We start from the raw sequence: 10,137 nt of genomic DNA, 5'->3' as shown, positions 1-10,137 counted from the left end.
TCGAAGTGCTTCATTTGGCAGCTGATTTAAATAGCCAACGCTTGACAGCCTCTTTCGCTTACGGCCATACCACCCTGGAAATGCCCGATCTCATCTGAACTCGGAAGTAAAGCAGGGTCGGGCCTGGTTAGTACTTGGATGGGAGACCGCCTGGGAATACCAGGTGCTGTAAGCTTTTCGAAGTGCTTCATTTGGCAGCTGATTTAAATAGCCAACGCTTGACAGCCTCTTTCGCTTACGGCCATACCACCCTGGAAATGCCCGATCTCATCTGAACTCGGAAGTAAAGCAGGGTCGGGCCTGGTTAGTACTTGGATGGGAGACCGCCTGGGAATACCAGGTGCTGTAAGCTTTTCGAAGTGCTTCATTTGGCAGCTGATTTAAATAGCCAACGCTTGACAGCCTCTTTCGCTTACGGCCATACCACCCTGGAAATGCCCGATCTCATCTGAACTCGGAAGTAAAGCAGGGTCGGGCCTGGTTAGTACTTGGATGGGAGACCGCCTGGGAATACCAGGTGCTGTAAGCTTTTCGAAGTGCTTCATTTGGCAGCTGATTTAAATAGCCAACGCTTGACAGCCTCTTTCGCTTACGGCCATACCACCCTGGAAATGCCCGATCTCATCTGAACTCGGAAGTAAAGCAGGGTCGGGCCTGGTTAGTACTTGGATGGGAGACCGCCTGGGAATACCAGGTGCTGTAAGCTTTTCGAAGTGCTTCATTTGGCAGCTGATTTAAATAGCCAACGCTTGACAGCCTCTTTCGCTTACGGCCATACCACCCTGGAAATGCCCGATCTCATCTGAACTCGGAAGTAAAGCAGGGTCGGGCCTGGTTAGTACTTGGATGGGAGACCGCCTGGGAATACCAGGTGCTGTAAGCTTTTCGAAGTGCTTCATTTGGCAGCTGATTTAAATAGCCAACGCTTGACAGCCTCTTTCGCTTACGGCCATACCACCCTGGAAATGCCCGATCTCATCTGAACTCGGAAGTAAAGCAGGGTCGGGCCTGGTTAGTACTTGGATGGGAGACCGCCTGGGAATACCAGGTGCTGTAAGCTTTTCGAAGTGCTTCATTTGGCAGCTGATTTAAATAGCCAACGCTTGACAGCCTCTTTCGCTTACGGCCATACCACCCTGGAAATGCCCGATCTCATCTGAACTCGGAAGTAAAGCAGGGTCGGGCCTGGTTAGTACTTGGATGGGAGACCGCCTGGGAATACCAGGTGCTGTAAGCTTTTCGAAGTGCTTCATTTGGCAGCTGATTTAAATAGCCAACGCTTGACAGCCTCTTTCGCTTACGGCCATACCACCCTGGAAATGCCCGATCTCATCTGAACTCGGAAGTAAAGCAGGGTCGGGCCTGGTTAGTACTTGGATGGGAGACCGCCTGGGAATACCAGGTGCTGTAAGCTTTTCGAAGTGCTTCATTTGGCAGCTGATTTAAATAGCCAACGCTTGACAGCCTCTTTCGCTTACGGCCATACCACCCTGGAAATGCCCGATCTCATCTGAACTCGGAAGTAAAGCAGGGTCGGGCCTGGTTAGTACTTGGATGGGAGACCGCCTGGGAATACCAGGTGCTGTAAGCTTTTCGAAGTGCTTCATTTGGCAGCTGATTTAAATAGCCAACGCTTGACAGCCTCTTTCGCTTACGGCCATACCACCCTGGAAATGCCCGATCTCATCTGAACTCGGAAGTAAAGCAGGGTCGGGCCTGGTTAGTACTTGGATGGGAGACCGCCTGGGAATACCAGGTGCTGTAAGCTTTTCGAAGTGCTTCATTTGGCAGCTGATTTAAATAGCCAACGCTTGACAGCCTCTTTCGCTTACGGCCATACCACCCTGGAAATGCCCGATCTCATCTGAACTCGGAAGTAAAGCAGGGTCGGGCCTGGTTAGTACTTGGATGGGAGACCGCCTGGGAATACCAGGTGCTGTAAGCTTTTCGAAGTGCTTCATTTGGCAGCTGATTTAAATAGCCAACGCTTGACAGCCTCTTTCGCTTACGGCCATACCACCCTGGAAATGCCCGATCTCATCTGAACTCGGAAGTAAAGCAGGGTCGGGCCTGGTTAGTACTTGGATGGGAGACCGCCTGGGAATACCAGGTGCTGTAAGCTTTTCGAAGTGCTTCATTTGGCAGCTGATTTAAATAGCCAACGCTTGACAGCCTCTTTCGCTTACGGCCATACCACCCTGGAAATGCCCGATCTCATCTGAACTCGGAAGTAAAGCAGGGTCGGGCCTGGTTAGTACTTGGATGGGAGACCGCCTGGGAATACCAGGTGCTGTAAGCTTTTCGAAGTGCTTCATTTGGCAGCTGATTTAAATAGCCAACGCTTGACAGCCTCTTTCGCTTACGGCCATACCACCCTGGAAATGCCCGATCTCATCTGAACTCGGAAGTAAAGCAGGGTCGGGCCTGGTTAGTACTTGGATGGGAGACCGCCTGGGAATACCAGGTGCTGTAAGCTTTTCGAAGTGCTTCATTTGGCAGCTGATTTAAATAGCCAACGCTTGACAGCCTCTTTCGCTTACGGCCATACCACCCTGGAAATGCCCGATCTCATCTGAACTCGGAAGTAAAGCAGGGTCGGGCCTGGTTAGTACTTGGATGGGAGACCGCCTGGGAATACCAGGTGCTGTAAGCTTTTCGAAGTGCTTCATTTGGCAGCTGATTTAAATAGCCAACGCTTGACAGCCTCTTTCGCTTACGGCCATACCACCCTGGAAATGCCCGATCTCATCTGAACTCGGAAGTAAAGCAGGGTCGGGCCTGGTTAGTACTTGGATGGGAGACCGCCTGGGAATACCAGGTGCTGTAAGCTTTTCGAAGTGCTTCATTTGGCAGCTGATTTAAATAGCCAACGCTTGACAGCCTCTTTCGCTTACGGCCATACCACCCTGGAAATGCCCGATCTCATCTGAACTCGGAAGTAAAGCAGGGTCGGGCCTGGTTAGTACTTGGATGGGAGACCGCCTGGGAATACCAGGTGCTGTAAGCTTTTCGAAGTGCTTCATTTGGCAGCTGATTTAAATAGCCAACGCTTGACAGCCTCTTTCGCTTACGGCCATACCACCCTGGAAATGCCCGATCTCATCTGAACTCGGAAGTAAAGCAGGGTCGGGCCTGGTTAGTACTTGGATGGGAGACCGCCTGGGAATACCAGGTGCTGTAAGCTTTTCGAAGTGCTTCATTTGGCAGCTGATTTAAATAGCCAACGCTTGACAGCCTCTTTCGCTTACGGCCATACCACCCTGGAAATGCCCGATCTCATCTGAACTCGGAAGTAAAGCAGGGTCGGGCCTGGTTAGTACTTGGATGGGAGACCGCCTGGGAATACCAGGTGCTGTAAGCTTTTCGAAGTGCTTCATTTGGCAGCTGATTTAAATAGCCAACGCTTGACAGCCTCTTTCGCTTACGGCCATACCACCCTGGAAATGCCCGATCTCATCTGAACTCGGAAGTAAAGCAGGGTCGGGCCTGGTTAGTACTTGGATGGGAGACCGCCTGGGAATACCAGGTGCTGTAAGCTTTTCGAAGTGCTTCATTTGGCAGCTGATTTAAATAGCCAACGCTTGACAGCCTCTTTCGCTTACGGCCATACCACCCTGGAAATGCCCGATCTCATCTGAACTCGGAAGTAAAGCAGGGTCGGGCCTGGTTAGTACTTGGATGGGAGACCGCCTGGGAATACCAGGTGCTGTAAGCTTTTCGAAGTGCTTCATTTGGCAGCTGATTTAAATAGCCAACGCTTGACAGCCTCTTTCGCTTACGGCCATACCACCCTGGAAATGCCCGATCTCATCTGAACTCGGAAGTAAAGCAGGGTCGGGCCTGGTTAGTACTTGGATGGGAGACCGCCTGGGAATACCAGGTGCTGTAAGCTTTTCGAAGTGCTTCATTTGGCAGCTGATTTAAATAGCCAACGCTTGACAGCCTCTTTCGCTTACGGCCATACCACCCTGGAAATGCCCGATCTCATCTGAACTCGGAAGTAAAGCAGGGTCGGGCCTGGTTAGTACTTGGATGGGAGACCGCCTGGGAATACCAGGTGCTGTAAGCTTTTCGAAGTGCTTCATTTGGCAGCTGATTTAAATAGCCAACGCTTGACAGCCTCTTTCGCTTACGGCCATACCACCCTGGAAATGCCCGATCTCATCTGAACTCGGAAGTAAAGCAGGGTCGGGCCTGGTTAGTACTTGGATGGGAGACCGCCTGGGAATACCAGGTGCTGTAAGCTTTTCGAAGTGCTTCATTTGGCAGCTGATTTAAATAGCCAACGCTTGACAGCCTCTTTCGCTTACGGCCATACCACCCTGGAAATGCCCGATCTCATCTGAACTCGGAAGTAAAGCAGGGTCGGGCCTGGTTAGTACTTGGATGGGAGACCGCCTGGGAATACCAGGTGCTGTAAGCTTTTCGAAGTGCTTCATTTGGCAGCTGATTTAAATAGCCAACGCTTGACAGCCTCTTTCGCTTACGGCCATACCACCCTGGAAATGCCCGATCTCATCTGAACTCGGAAGTAAAGCAGGGTCGGGCCTGGTTAGTACTTGGATGGGAGACCGCCTGGGAATACCAGGTGCTGTAAGCTTTTCGAAGTGCTTCATTTGGCAGCTGATTTAAATAGCCAACGCTTGACAGCCTCTTTCGCTTACGGCCATACCACCCTGGAAATGCCCGATCTCATCTGAACTCGGAAGTAAAGCAGGGTCGGGCCTGGTTAGTACTTGGATGGGAGACCGCCTGGGAATACCAGGTGCTGTAAGCTTTTCGAAGTGCTTCATTTGGCAGCTGATTTAAATAGCCAACGCTTGACAGCCTCTTTCGCTTACGGCCATACCACCCTGGAAATGCCCGATCTCATCTGAACTCGGAAGTAAAGCAGGGTCGGGCCTGGTTAGTACTTGGATGGGAGACCGCCTGGGAATACCAGGTGCTGTAAGCTTTTCGAAGTGCTTCATTTGGCAGCTGATTTAAATAGCCAACGCTTGACAGCCTCTTTCGCTTACGGCCATACCACCCTGGAAATGCCCGATCTCATCTGAACTCGGAAGTAAAGCAGGGTCGGGCCTGGTTAGTACTTGGATGGGAGACCGCCTGGGAATACCAGGTGCTGTAAGCTTTTCGAAGTGCTTCATTTGGCAGCTGATTTAAATAGCCAACGCTTGACAGCCTCTTTCGCTTACGGCCATACCACCCTGGAAATGCCCGATCTCATCTGAACTCGGAAGTAAAGCAGGGTCGGGCCTGGTTAGTACTTGGATGGGAGACCGCCTGGGAATACCAGGTGCTGTAAGCTTTTCGAAGTGCTTCATTTGGCAGCTGATTTAAATAGCCAACGCTTGACAGCCTCTTTCGCTTACGGCCATACCACCCTGGAAATGCCCGATCTCATCTGAACTCGGAAGTAAAGCAGGGTCGGGCCTGGTTAGTACTTGGATGGGAGACCGCCTGGGAATACCAGGTGCTGTAAGCTTTTCGAAGTGCTTCATTTGGCAGCTGATTTAAATAGCCAACGCTTGACAGCCTCTTTCGCTTACGGCCATACCACCCTGGAAATGCCCGATCTCATCTGAACTCGGAAGTAAAGCAGGGTCGGGCCTGGTTAGTACTTGGATGGGAGACCGCCTGGGAATACCAGGTGCTGTAAGCTTTTCGAAGTGCTTCATTTGGCAGCTGATTTAAATAGCCAACGCTTGACAGCCTCTTTCGCTTACGGCCATACCACCCTGGAAATGCCCGATCTCATCTGAACTCGGAAGTAAAGCAGGGTCGGGCCTGGTTAGTACTTGGATGGGAGACCGCCTGGGAATACCAGGTGCTGTAAGCTTTTCGAAGTGCTTCATTTGGCAGCTGATTTAAATAGCCAACGCTTGACAGCCTCTTTCGCTTACGGCCATACCACCCTGGAAATGCCCGATCTCATCTGAACTCGGAAGTAAAGCAGGGTCGGGCCTGGTTAGTACTTGGATGGGAGACCGCCTGGGAATACCAGGTGCTGTAAGCTTTTCGAAGTGCTTCATTTGGCAGCTGATTTAAATAGCCAACGCTTGACAGCCTCTTTCGCTTACGGCCATACCACCCTGGAAATGCCCGATCTCATCTGAACTCGGAAGTAAAGCAGGGTCGGGCCTGGTTAGTACTTGGATGGGAGACCGCCTGGGAATACCAGGTGCTGTAAGCTTTTCGAAGTGCTTCATTTGGCAGCTGATTTAAATAGCCAACGCTTGACAGCCTCTTTCGCTTACGGCCATACCACCCTGGAAATGCCCGATCTCATCTGAACTCGGAAGTAAAGCAGGGTCGGGCCTGGTTAGTACTTGGATGGGAGACCGCCTGGGAATACCAGGTGCTGTAAGCTTTTCGAAGTGCTTCATTTGGCAGCTGATTTAAATAGCCAACGCTTGACAGCCTCTTTCGCTTACGGCCATACCACCCTGGAAATGCCCGATCTCATCTGAACTCGGAAGTAAAGCAGGGTCGGGCCTGGTTAGTACTTGGATGGGAGACCGCCTGGGAATACCAGGTGCTGTAAGCTTTTCGAAGTGCTTCATTTGGCAGCTGATTTAAATAGCCAACGCTTGACAGCCTCTTTCGCTTACGGCCATACCACCCTGGAAATGCCCGATCTCATCTGAACTCGGAAGTAAAGCAGGGTCGGGCCTGGTTAGTACTTGGATGGGAGACCGCCTGGGAATACCAGGTGCTGTAAGCTTTTCGAAGTGCTTCATTTGGCAGCTGATTTAAATAGCCAACGCTTGACAGCCTCTTTCGCTTACGGCCATACCACCCTGGAAATGCCCGATCTCATCTGAACTCGGAAGTAAAGCAGGGTCGGGCCTGGTTAGTACTTGGATGGGAGACCGCCTGGGAATACCAGGTGCTGTAAGCTTTTCGAAGTGCTTCATTTGGCAGCTGATTTAAATAGCCAACGCTTGACAGCCTCTTTCGCTTACGGCCATACCACCCTGGAAATGCCCGATCTCATCTGAACTCGGAAGTAAAGCAGGGTCGGGCCTGGTTAGTACTTGGATGGGAGACCGCCTGGGAATACCAGGTGCTGTAAGCTTTTCGAAGTGCTTCATTTGGCAGCTGATTTAAATAGCCAACGCTTGACAGCCTCTTTCGCTTACGGCCATACCACCCTGGAAATGCCCGATCTCATCTGAACTCGGAAGTAAAGCAGGGTCGGGCCTGGTTAGTACTTGGATGGGAGACCGCCTGGGAATACCAGGTGCTGTAAGCTTTTCGAAGTGCTTCATTTGGCAGCTGATTTAAATAGCCAACGCTTGACAGCCTCTTTCGCTTACGGCCATACCACCCTGGAAATGCCCGATCTCATCTGAACTCGGAAGTAAAGCAGGGTCGGGCCTGGTTAGTACTTGGATGGGAGACCGCCTGGGAATACCAGGTGCTGTAAGCTTTTCGAAGTGCTTCATTTGGCAGCTGATTTAAATAGCCAACGCTTGACAGCCTCTTTCGCTTACGGCCATACCACCCTGGAAATGCCCGATCTCATCTGAACTCGGAAGTAAAGCAGGGTCGGGCCTGGTTAGTACTTGGATGGGAGACCGCCTGGGAATACCAGGTGCTGTAAGCTTTTCGAAGTGCTTCATTTGGCAGCTGATTTAAATAGCCAACGCTTGACAGCCTCTTTCGCTTACGGCCATACCACCCTGGAAATGCCCGATCTCATCTGAACTCGGAAGTAAAGCAGGGTCGGGCCTGGTTAGTACTTGGATGGGAGACCGCCTGGGAATACCAGGTGCTGTAAGCTTTTCGAAGTGCTTCATTTGGCAGCTGATTTAAATAGCCAACGCTTGACAGCCTCTTTCGCTTACGGCCATACCACCCTGGAAATGCCCGATCTCATCTGAACTCGGAAGTAAAGCAGGGTCGGGCCTGGTTAGTACTTGGATGGGAGACCGCCTGGGAATACCAGGTGCTGTAAGCTTTTCGAAGTGCTTCATTTGGCAGCTGATTTAAATAGCCAACGCTTGACAGCCTCTTTCGCTTACGGCCATACCACCCTGGAAATGCCCGATCTCATCTGAACTCGGAAGTAAAGCAGGGTCGGGCCTGGTTAGTACTTGGATGGGAGACCGCCTGGGAATACCAGGTGCTGTAAGCTTTTCGAAGTGCTTCATTTGGCAGCTGATTTAAATAGCCAACGCTTGACAGCCTCTTTCGCTTACGGCCATACCACCCTGGAAATGCCCGATCTCATCTGAACTCGGAAGTAAAGCAGGGTCGGGCCTGGTTAGTACTTGGATGGGAGACCGCCTGGGAATACCAGGTGCTGTAAGCTTTTCGAAGTGCTTCATTTGGCAGCTGATTTAAATAGCCAACGCTTGACAGCCTCTTTCGCTTACGGCCATACCACCCTGGAAATGCCCGATCTCATCTGAACTCGGAAGTAAAGCAGGGTCGGGCCTGGTTAGTACTTGGATGGGAGACCGCCTGGGAATACCAGGTGCTGTAAGCTTTTCGAAGTGCTTCATTTGGCAGCTGATTTAAATAGCCAACGCTTGACAGCCTCTTTCGCTTACGGCCATACCACCCTGGAAATGCCCGATCTCATCTGAACTCGGAAGTAAAGCAGGGTCGGGCCTGGTTAGTACTTGGATGGGAGACCGCCTGGGAATACCAGGTGCTGTAAGCTTTTCGAAGTGCTTCATTTGGCAGCTGATTTAAATAGCCAACGCTTGACAGCCTCTTTCGCTTACGGCCATACCACCCTGGAAATGCCCGATCTCATCTGAACTCGGAAGTAAAGCAGGGTCGGGCCTGGTTAGTACTTGGATGGGAGACCGCCTGGGAATACCAGGTGCTGTAAGCTTTTCGAAGTGCTTCATTTGGCAGCTGATTTAAATAGCCAACGCTTGACAGCCTCTTTCGCTTACGGCCATACCACCCTGGAAATGCCCGATCTCATCTGAACTCGGAAGTAAAGCAGGGTCGGGCCTGGTTAGTACTTGGATGGGAGACCGCCTGGGAATACCAGGTGCTGTAAGCTTTTCGAAGTGCTTCATTTGGCAGCTGATTTAAATAGCCAACGCTTGACAGCCTCTTTCGCTTACGGCCATACCACCCTGGAAATGCCCGATCTCATCTGAACTCGGAAGTAAAGCAGGGTCGGGCCTGGTTAGTACTTGGATGGGAGACCGCCTGGGAATACCAGGTGCTGTAAGCTTTTCGAAGTGCTTCATTTGGCAGCTGATTTAAATAGCCAACGCTTGACAGCCTCTTTCGCTTACGGCCATACCACCCTGGAAATGCCCGATCTCATCTGAACTCGGAAGTAAAGCAGGGTCGGGCCTGGTTAGTACTTGGATGGGAGACCGCCTGGGAATACCAGGTGCTGTAAGCTTTTCGAAGTGCTTCATTTGGCAGCTGATTTAAATAGCCAACGCTTGACAGCCTCTTTCGCTTACGGCCATACCACCCTGGAAATGCCCGATCTCATCTGAACTCGGAAGTAAAGCAGGGTCGGGCCTGGTTAGTACTTGGATGGGAGACCGCCTGGGAATACCAGGTGCTGTAAGCTTTTCGAAGTGCTTCATTTGGCAGCTGATTTAAATAGCCAACGCTTGACAGCCTCTTTCGCTTACGGCCATACCACCCTGGAAATGCCCGATCTCATCTGAACTCGGAAGTAAAGCAGGGTCGGGCCTGGTTAGTACTTGGATGGGAGACCGCCTGGGAATACCAGGTGCTGTAAGCTTTTCGAAGTGCTTCATTTGGCAGCTGATTTAAATAGCCAACGCTTGACAGCCTCTTTCGCTTACGGCCATACCACCCTGGAAATGCCCGATCTCATCTGAACTCGGAAGTAAAGCAGGGTCGGGCCTGGTTAGTACTTGGATGGGAGACCGCCTGGGAATACCAGGTGCTGTAAGCTTTTCGAAGTGCTTCATTTGGCAGCTGATTTAAATAGCCAACGCTTGACAGCCTCTTTCGCTTACGGCCATACCACCCTGGAAATGCCCGATCTCATCTGAACTCGGAAGTAAAGCAGGGTCGGGCCTGGTTAGTACTTGGATGGGAGACCGCCTGGGAATACCAGGTGCTGTAAGCTTTTCGAAGTGCTTCATTTGGCAGCTGATTTAAATAGCCAACGCTTGACAG

The 10,137-nt window shown here is 51.4% G+C and overlaps 57 non-coding genes across 57 annotated transcripts; all 57 read left to right on the top strand.

Moving 5' to 3' along the window:
* Positions 1-56: 56 nt before the first annotated feature.
* LOC141383079 (5S ribosomal RNA) lies at positions 57-175 on the top strand. Its single transcript, XR_015485525.1, has one exon. It is a non-coding gene; the product is annotated as a 5S ribosomal RNA (ribosomal RNA).
* A 58-nt stretch (positions 176-233) lies between these two features.
* LOC141383070 (5S ribosomal RNA) lies at positions 234-352 on the top strand. The gene has a single exon (XR_015485524.1). It is a non-coding gene; the product is annotated as a 5S ribosomal RNA (ribosomal RNA).
* Positions 353-410: 58 nt separating this feature from the next.
* Positions 411-529, top strand: LOC141383064 (5S ribosomal RNA). Its single transcript, XR_015485523.1, has one exon. It is a non-coding gene; the product is annotated as a 5S ribosomal RNA (ribosomal RNA).
* Positions 530-587: 58 nt separating this feature from the next.
* LOC137492370 (5S ribosomal RNA) lies at positions 588-706 on the top strand. The gene has a single exon (XR_015485522.1). It is a non-coding gene; the product is annotated as a 5S ribosomal RNA (ribosomal RNA).
* A 58-nt stretch (positions 707-764) lies between these two features.
* On the top strand, positions 765-883 carry LOC141383057 (5S ribosomal RNA). Its single transcript, XR_015485521.1, has one exon. It is a non-coding gene; the product is annotated as a 5S ribosomal RNA (ribosomal RNA).
* A 58-nt stretch (positions 884-941) lies between these two features.
* On the top strand, positions 942-1,060 carry LOC141383050 (5S ribosomal RNA). The gene has a single exon (XR_015485520.1). It is a non-coding gene; the product is annotated as a 5S ribosomal RNA (ribosomal RNA).
* A 58-nt stretch (positions 1,061-1,118) lies between these two features.
* LOC141383040 (5S ribosomal RNA) lies at positions 1,119-1,237 on the top strand. Its single transcript, XR_015485519.1, has one exon. It is a non-coding gene; the product is annotated as a 5S ribosomal RNA (ribosomal RNA).
* A 58-nt stretch (positions 1,238-1,295) lies between these two features.
* On the top strand, positions 1,296-1,414 carry LOC141383032 (5S ribosomal RNA). Its single transcript, XR_015485517.1, has one exon. It is a non-coding gene; the product is annotated as a 5S ribosomal RNA (ribosomal RNA).
* Positions 1,415-1,472: 58 nt separating this feature from the next.
* On the top strand, positions 1,473-1,591 carry LOC141383031 (5S ribosomal RNA). The gene has a single exon (XR_015485516.1). It is a non-coding gene; the product is annotated as a 5S ribosomal RNA (ribosomal RNA).
* A 58-nt stretch (positions 1,592-1,649) lies between these two features.
* LOC141383026 (5S ribosomal RNA) lies at positions 1,650-1,768 on the top strand. The gene has a single exon (XR_015485515.1). It is a non-coding gene; the product is annotated as a 5S ribosomal RNA (ribosomal RNA).
* A 58-nt stretch (positions 1,769-1,826) lies between these two features.
* LOC141383021 (5S ribosomal RNA) lies at positions 1,827-1,945 on the top strand. Its single transcript, XR_015485514.1, has one exon. It is a non-coding gene; the product is annotated as a 5S ribosomal RNA (ribosomal RNA).
* Positions 1,946-2,003: 58 nt separating this feature from the next.
* On the top strand, positions 2,004-2,122 carry LOC141383020 (5S ribosomal RNA). Its single transcript, XR_015485513.1, has one exon. It is a non-coding gene; the product is annotated as a 5S ribosomal RNA (ribosomal RNA).
* Positions 2,123-2,180: 58 nt separating this feature from the next.
* On the top strand, positions 2,181-2,299 carry LOC141383014 (5S ribosomal RNA). The gene has a single exon (XR_015485512.1). It is a non-coding gene; the product is annotated as a 5S ribosomal RNA (ribosomal RNA).
* Positions 2,300-2,357: 58 nt separating this feature from the next.
* Positions 2,358-2,476, top strand: LOC137491632 (5S ribosomal RNA). Its single transcript, XR_015485511.1, has one exon. It is a non-coding gene; the product is annotated as a 5S ribosomal RNA (ribosomal RNA).
* A 58-nt stretch (positions 2,477-2,534) lies between these two features.
* On the top strand, positions 2,535-2,653 carry LOC137491631 (5S ribosomal RNA). The gene has a single exon (XR_015485510.1). It is a non-coding gene; the product is annotated as a 5S ribosomal RNA (ribosomal RNA).
* Positions 2,654-2,711: 58 nt separating this feature from the next.
* On the top strand, positions 2,712-2,830 carry LOC137491630 (5S ribosomal RNA). Its single transcript, XR_015485509.1, has one exon. It is a non-coding gene; the product is annotated as a 5S ribosomal RNA (ribosomal RNA).
* A 58-nt stretch (positions 2,831-2,888) lies between these two features.
* Positions 2,889-3,007, top strand: LOC137491629 (5S ribosomal RNA). The gene has a single exon (XR_015485508.1). It is a non-coding gene; the product is annotated as a 5S ribosomal RNA (ribosomal RNA).
* Positions 3,008-3,065: 58 nt separating this feature from the next.
* LOC137491628 (5S ribosomal RNA) lies at positions 3,066-3,184 on the top strand. Its single transcript, XR_015485506.1, has one exon. It is a non-coding gene; the product is annotated as a 5S ribosomal RNA (ribosomal RNA).
* A 58-nt stretch (positions 3,185-3,242) lies between these two features.
* On the top strand, positions 3,243-3,361 carry LOC137493906 (5S ribosomal RNA). Its single transcript, XR_015485505.1, has one exon. It is a non-coding gene; the product is annotated as a 5S ribosomal RNA (ribosomal RNA).
* A 58-nt stretch (positions 3,362-3,419) lies between these two features.
* LOC137493675 (5S ribosomal RNA) lies at positions 3,420-3,538 on the top strand. The gene has a single exon (XR_015485504.1). It is a non-coding gene; the product is annotated as a 5S ribosomal RNA (ribosomal RNA).
* A 58-nt stretch (positions 3,539-3,596) lies between these two features.
* LOC137491626 (5S ribosomal RNA) lies at positions 3,597-3,715 on the top strand. The gene has a single exon (XR_015485503.1). It is a non-coding gene; the product is annotated as a 5S ribosomal RNA (ribosomal RNA).
* A 58-nt stretch (positions 3,716-3,773) lies between these two features.
* On the top strand, positions 3,774-3,892 carry LOC137491625 (5S ribosomal RNA). The gene has a single exon (XR_015485502.1). It is a non-coding gene; the product is annotated as a 5S ribosomal RNA (ribosomal RNA).
* A 58-nt stretch (positions 3,893-3,950) lies between these two features.
* LOC137491624 (5S ribosomal RNA) lies at positions 3,951-4,069 on the top strand. The gene has a single exon (XR_015485501.1). It is a non-coding gene; the product is annotated as a 5S ribosomal RNA (ribosomal RNA).
* A 58-nt stretch (positions 4,070-4,127) lies between these two features.
* On the top strand, positions 4,128-4,246 carry LOC137491623 (5S ribosomal RNA). The gene has a single exon (XR_015485500.1). It is a non-coding gene; the product is annotated as a 5S ribosomal RNA (ribosomal RNA).
* A 58-nt stretch (positions 4,247-4,304) lies between these two features.
* Positions 4,305-4,423, top strand: LOC137491622 (5S ribosomal RNA). The gene has a single exon (XR_015485499.1). It is a non-coding gene; the product is annotated as a 5S ribosomal RNA (ribosomal RNA).
* A 58-nt stretch (positions 4,424-4,481) lies between these two features.
* LOC137491621 (5S ribosomal RNA) lies at positions 4,482-4,600 on the top strand. Its single transcript, XR_015485498.1, has one exon. It is a non-coding gene; the product is annotated as a 5S ribosomal RNA (ribosomal RNA).
* A 58-nt stretch (positions 4,601-4,658) lies between these two features.
* Positions 4,659-4,777, top strand: LOC137491620 (5S ribosomal RNA). The gene has a single exon (XR_015485497.1). It is a non-coding gene; the product is annotated as a 5S ribosomal RNA (ribosomal RNA).
* Positions 4,778-4,835: 58 nt separating this feature from the next.
* LOC137491619 (5S ribosomal RNA) lies at positions 4,836-4,954 on the top strand. The gene has a single exon (XR_015485495.1). It is a non-coding gene; the product is annotated as a 5S ribosomal RNA (ribosomal RNA).
* Positions 4,955-5,012: 58 nt separating this feature from the next.
* LOC137491618 (5S ribosomal RNA) lies at positions 5,013-5,131 on the top strand. Its single transcript, XR_015485494.1, has one exon. It is a non-coding gene; the product is annotated as a 5S ribosomal RNA (ribosomal RNA).
* Positions 5,132-5,189: 58 nt separating this feature from the next.
* On the top strand, positions 5,190-5,308 carry LOC137491617 (5S ribosomal RNA). The gene has a single exon (XR_015485493.1). It is a non-coding gene; the product is annotated as a 5S ribosomal RNA (ribosomal RNA).
* Positions 5,309-5,366: 58 nt separating this feature from the next.
* On the top strand, positions 5,367-5,485 carry LOC137491615 (5S ribosomal RNA). The gene has a single exon (XR_015485492.1). It is a non-coding gene; the product is annotated as a 5S ribosomal RNA (ribosomal RNA).
* A 58-nt stretch (positions 5,486-5,543) lies between these two features.
* On the top strand, positions 5,544-5,662 carry LOC137491614 (5S ribosomal RNA). The gene has a single exon (XR_015485491.1). It is a non-coding gene; the product is annotated as a 5S ribosomal RNA (ribosomal RNA).
* Positions 5,663-5,720: 58 nt separating this feature from the next.
* On the top strand, positions 5,721-5,839 carry LOC137491613 (5S ribosomal RNA). The gene has a single exon (XR_015485490.1). It is a non-coding gene; the product is annotated as a 5S ribosomal RNA (ribosomal RNA).
* Positions 5,840-5,897: 58 nt separating this feature from the next.
* On the top strand, positions 5,898-6,016 carry LOC137491612 (5S ribosomal RNA). The gene has a single exon (XR_015485489.1). It is a non-coding gene; the product is annotated as a 5S ribosomal RNA (ribosomal RNA).
* Positions 6,017-6,074: 58 nt separating this feature from the next.
* On the top strand, positions 6,075-6,193 carry LOC137491611 (5S ribosomal RNA). The gene has a single exon (XR_015485488.1). It is a non-coding gene; the product is annotated as a 5S ribosomal RNA (ribosomal RNA).
* Positions 6,194-6,251: 58 nt separating this feature from the next.
* Positions 6,252-6,370, top strand: LOC137491610 (5S ribosomal RNA). Its single transcript, XR_015485487.1, has one exon. It is a non-coding gene; the product is annotated as a 5S ribosomal RNA (ribosomal RNA).
* Positions 6,371-6,428: 58 nt separating this feature from the next.
* LOC137491609 (5S ribosomal RNA) lies at positions 6,429-6,547 on the top strand. Its single transcript, XR_015485486.1, has one exon. It is a non-coding gene; the product is annotated as a 5S ribosomal RNA (ribosomal RNA).
* Positions 6,548-6,605: 58 nt separating this feature from the next.
* On the top strand, positions 6,606-6,724 carry LOC137493827 (5S ribosomal RNA). Its single transcript, XR_015485484.1, has one exon. It is a non-coding gene; the product is annotated as a 5S ribosomal RNA (ribosomal RNA).
* A 58-nt stretch (positions 6,725-6,782) lies between these two features.
* Positions 6,783-6,901, top strand: LOC137491608 (5S ribosomal RNA). Its single transcript, XR_015485483.1, has one exon. It is a non-coding gene; the product is annotated as a 5S ribosomal RNA (ribosomal RNA).
* A 58-nt stretch (positions 6,902-6,959) lies between these two features.
* On the top strand, positions 6,960-7,078 carry LOC137491607 (5S ribosomal RNA). The gene has a single exon (XR_015485482.1). It is a non-coding gene; the product is annotated as a 5S ribosomal RNA (ribosomal RNA).
* Positions 7,079-7,136: 58 nt separating this feature from the next.
* On the top strand, positions 7,137-7,255 carry LOC137491606 (5S ribosomal RNA). Its single transcript, XR_015485481.1, has one exon. It is a non-coding gene; the product is annotated as a 5S ribosomal RNA (ribosomal RNA).
* A 58-nt stretch (positions 7,256-7,313) lies between these two features.
* Positions 7,314-7,432, top strand: LOC137491604 (5S ribosomal RNA). The gene has a single exon (XR_015485480.1). It is a non-coding gene; the product is annotated as a 5S ribosomal RNA (ribosomal RNA).
* Positions 7,433-7,490: 58 nt separating this feature from the next.
* On the top strand, positions 7,491-7,609 carry LOC137491603 (5S ribosomal RNA). The gene has a single exon (XR_015485479.1). It is a non-coding gene; the product is annotated as a 5S ribosomal RNA (ribosomal RNA).
* Positions 7,610-7,667: 58 nt separating this feature from the next.
* LOC137491602 (5S ribosomal RNA) lies at positions 7,668-7,786 on the top strand. Its single transcript, XR_015485478.1, has one exon. It is a non-coding gene; the product is annotated as a 5S ribosomal RNA (ribosomal RNA).
* Positions 7,787-7,844: 58 nt separating this feature from the next.
* On the top strand, positions 7,845-7,963 carry LOC137491601 (5S ribosomal RNA). The gene has a single exon (XR_015485477.1). It is a non-coding gene; the product is annotated as a 5S ribosomal RNA (ribosomal RNA).
* A 58-nt stretch (positions 7,964-8,021) lies between these two features.
* Positions 8,022-8,140, top strand: LOC137491600 (5S ribosomal RNA). The gene has a single exon (XR_015485476.1). It is a non-coding gene; the product is annotated as a 5S ribosomal RNA (ribosomal RNA).
* A 58-nt stretch (positions 8,141-8,198) lies between these two features.
* On the top strand, positions 8,199-8,317 carry LOC137491599 (5S ribosomal RNA). Its single transcript, XR_015485475.1, has one exon. It is a non-coding gene; the product is annotated as a 5S ribosomal RNA (ribosomal RNA).
* Positions 8,318-8,375: 58 nt separating this feature from the next.
* LOC137491598 (5S ribosomal RNA) lies at positions 8,376-8,494 on the top strand. Its single transcript, XR_015485473.1, has one exon. It is a non-coding gene; the product is annotated as a 5S ribosomal RNA (ribosomal RNA).
* Positions 8,495-8,552: 58 nt separating this feature from the next.
* Positions 8,553-8,671, top strand: LOC137491597 (5S ribosomal RNA). The gene has a single exon (XR_015485472.1). It is a non-coding gene; the product is annotated as a 5S ribosomal RNA (ribosomal RNA).
* A 58-nt stretch (positions 8,672-8,729) lies between these two features.
* Positions 8,730-8,848, top strand: LOC137491596 (5S ribosomal RNA). Its single transcript, XR_015485471.1, has one exon. It is a non-coding gene; the product is annotated as a 5S ribosomal RNA (ribosomal RNA).
* Positions 8,849-8,906: 58 nt separating this feature from the next.
* Positions 8,907-9,025, top strand: LOC137493637 (5S ribosomal RNA). The gene has a single exon (XR_015485470.1). It is a non-coding gene; the product is annotated as a 5S ribosomal RNA (ribosomal RNA).
* A 58-nt stretch (positions 9,026-9,083) lies between these two features.
* Positions 9,084-9,202, top strand: LOC137491595 (5S ribosomal RNA). Its single transcript, XR_015485469.1, has one exon. It is a non-coding gene; the product is annotated as a 5S ribosomal RNA (ribosomal RNA).
* Positions 9,203-9,260: 58 nt separating this feature from the next.
* LOC137491593 (5S ribosomal RNA) lies at positions 9,261-9,379 on the top strand. Its single transcript, XR_015485468.1, has one exon. It is a non-coding gene; the product is annotated as a 5S ribosomal RNA (ribosomal RNA).
* Positions 9,380-9,437: 58 nt separating this feature from the next.
* Positions 9,438-9,556, top strand: LOC137492824 (5S ribosomal RNA). The gene has a single exon (XR_015485467.1). It is a non-coding gene; the product is annotated as a 5S ribosomal RNA (ribosomal RNA).
* A 58-nt stretch (positions 9,557-9,614) lies between these two features.
* LOC137493949 (5S ribosomal RNA) lies at positions 9,615-9,733 on the top strand. The gene has a single exon (XR_015485466.1). It is a non-coding gene; the product is annotated as a 5S ribosomal RNA (ribosomal RNA).
* Positions 9,734-9,791: 58 nt separating this feature from the next.
* On the top strand, positions 9,792-9,910 carry LOC137494145 (5S ribosomal RNA). The gene has a single exon (XR_015485465.1). It is a non-coding gene; the product is annotated as a 5S ribosomal RNA (ribosomal RNA).
* Positions 9,911-9,968: 58 nt separating this feature from the next.
* On the top strand, positions 9,969-10,087 carry LOC137491592 (5S ribosomal RNA). The gene has a single exon (XR_015485464.1). It is a non-coding gene; the product is annotated as a 5S ribosomal RNA (ribosomal RNA).
* Positions 10,088-10,137: the final 50 nt, after the last annotated feature.

Source organism: Danio rerio, chromosome 4 (assembly GCF_052040795.2).
Source record: "Danio rerio strain M-AB ecotype USA chromosome 4, GRCz13ab, whole genome shotgun sequence".
NCBI lineage: Eukaryota > Metazoa > Chordata > Actinopteri > Cypriniformes > Danionidae > Danio > Danio rerio.
The sequence above is the reverse complement of the archived record's forward strand: the minus strand, read 5'-3'. Positions and strand labels throughout refer to the sequence as shown.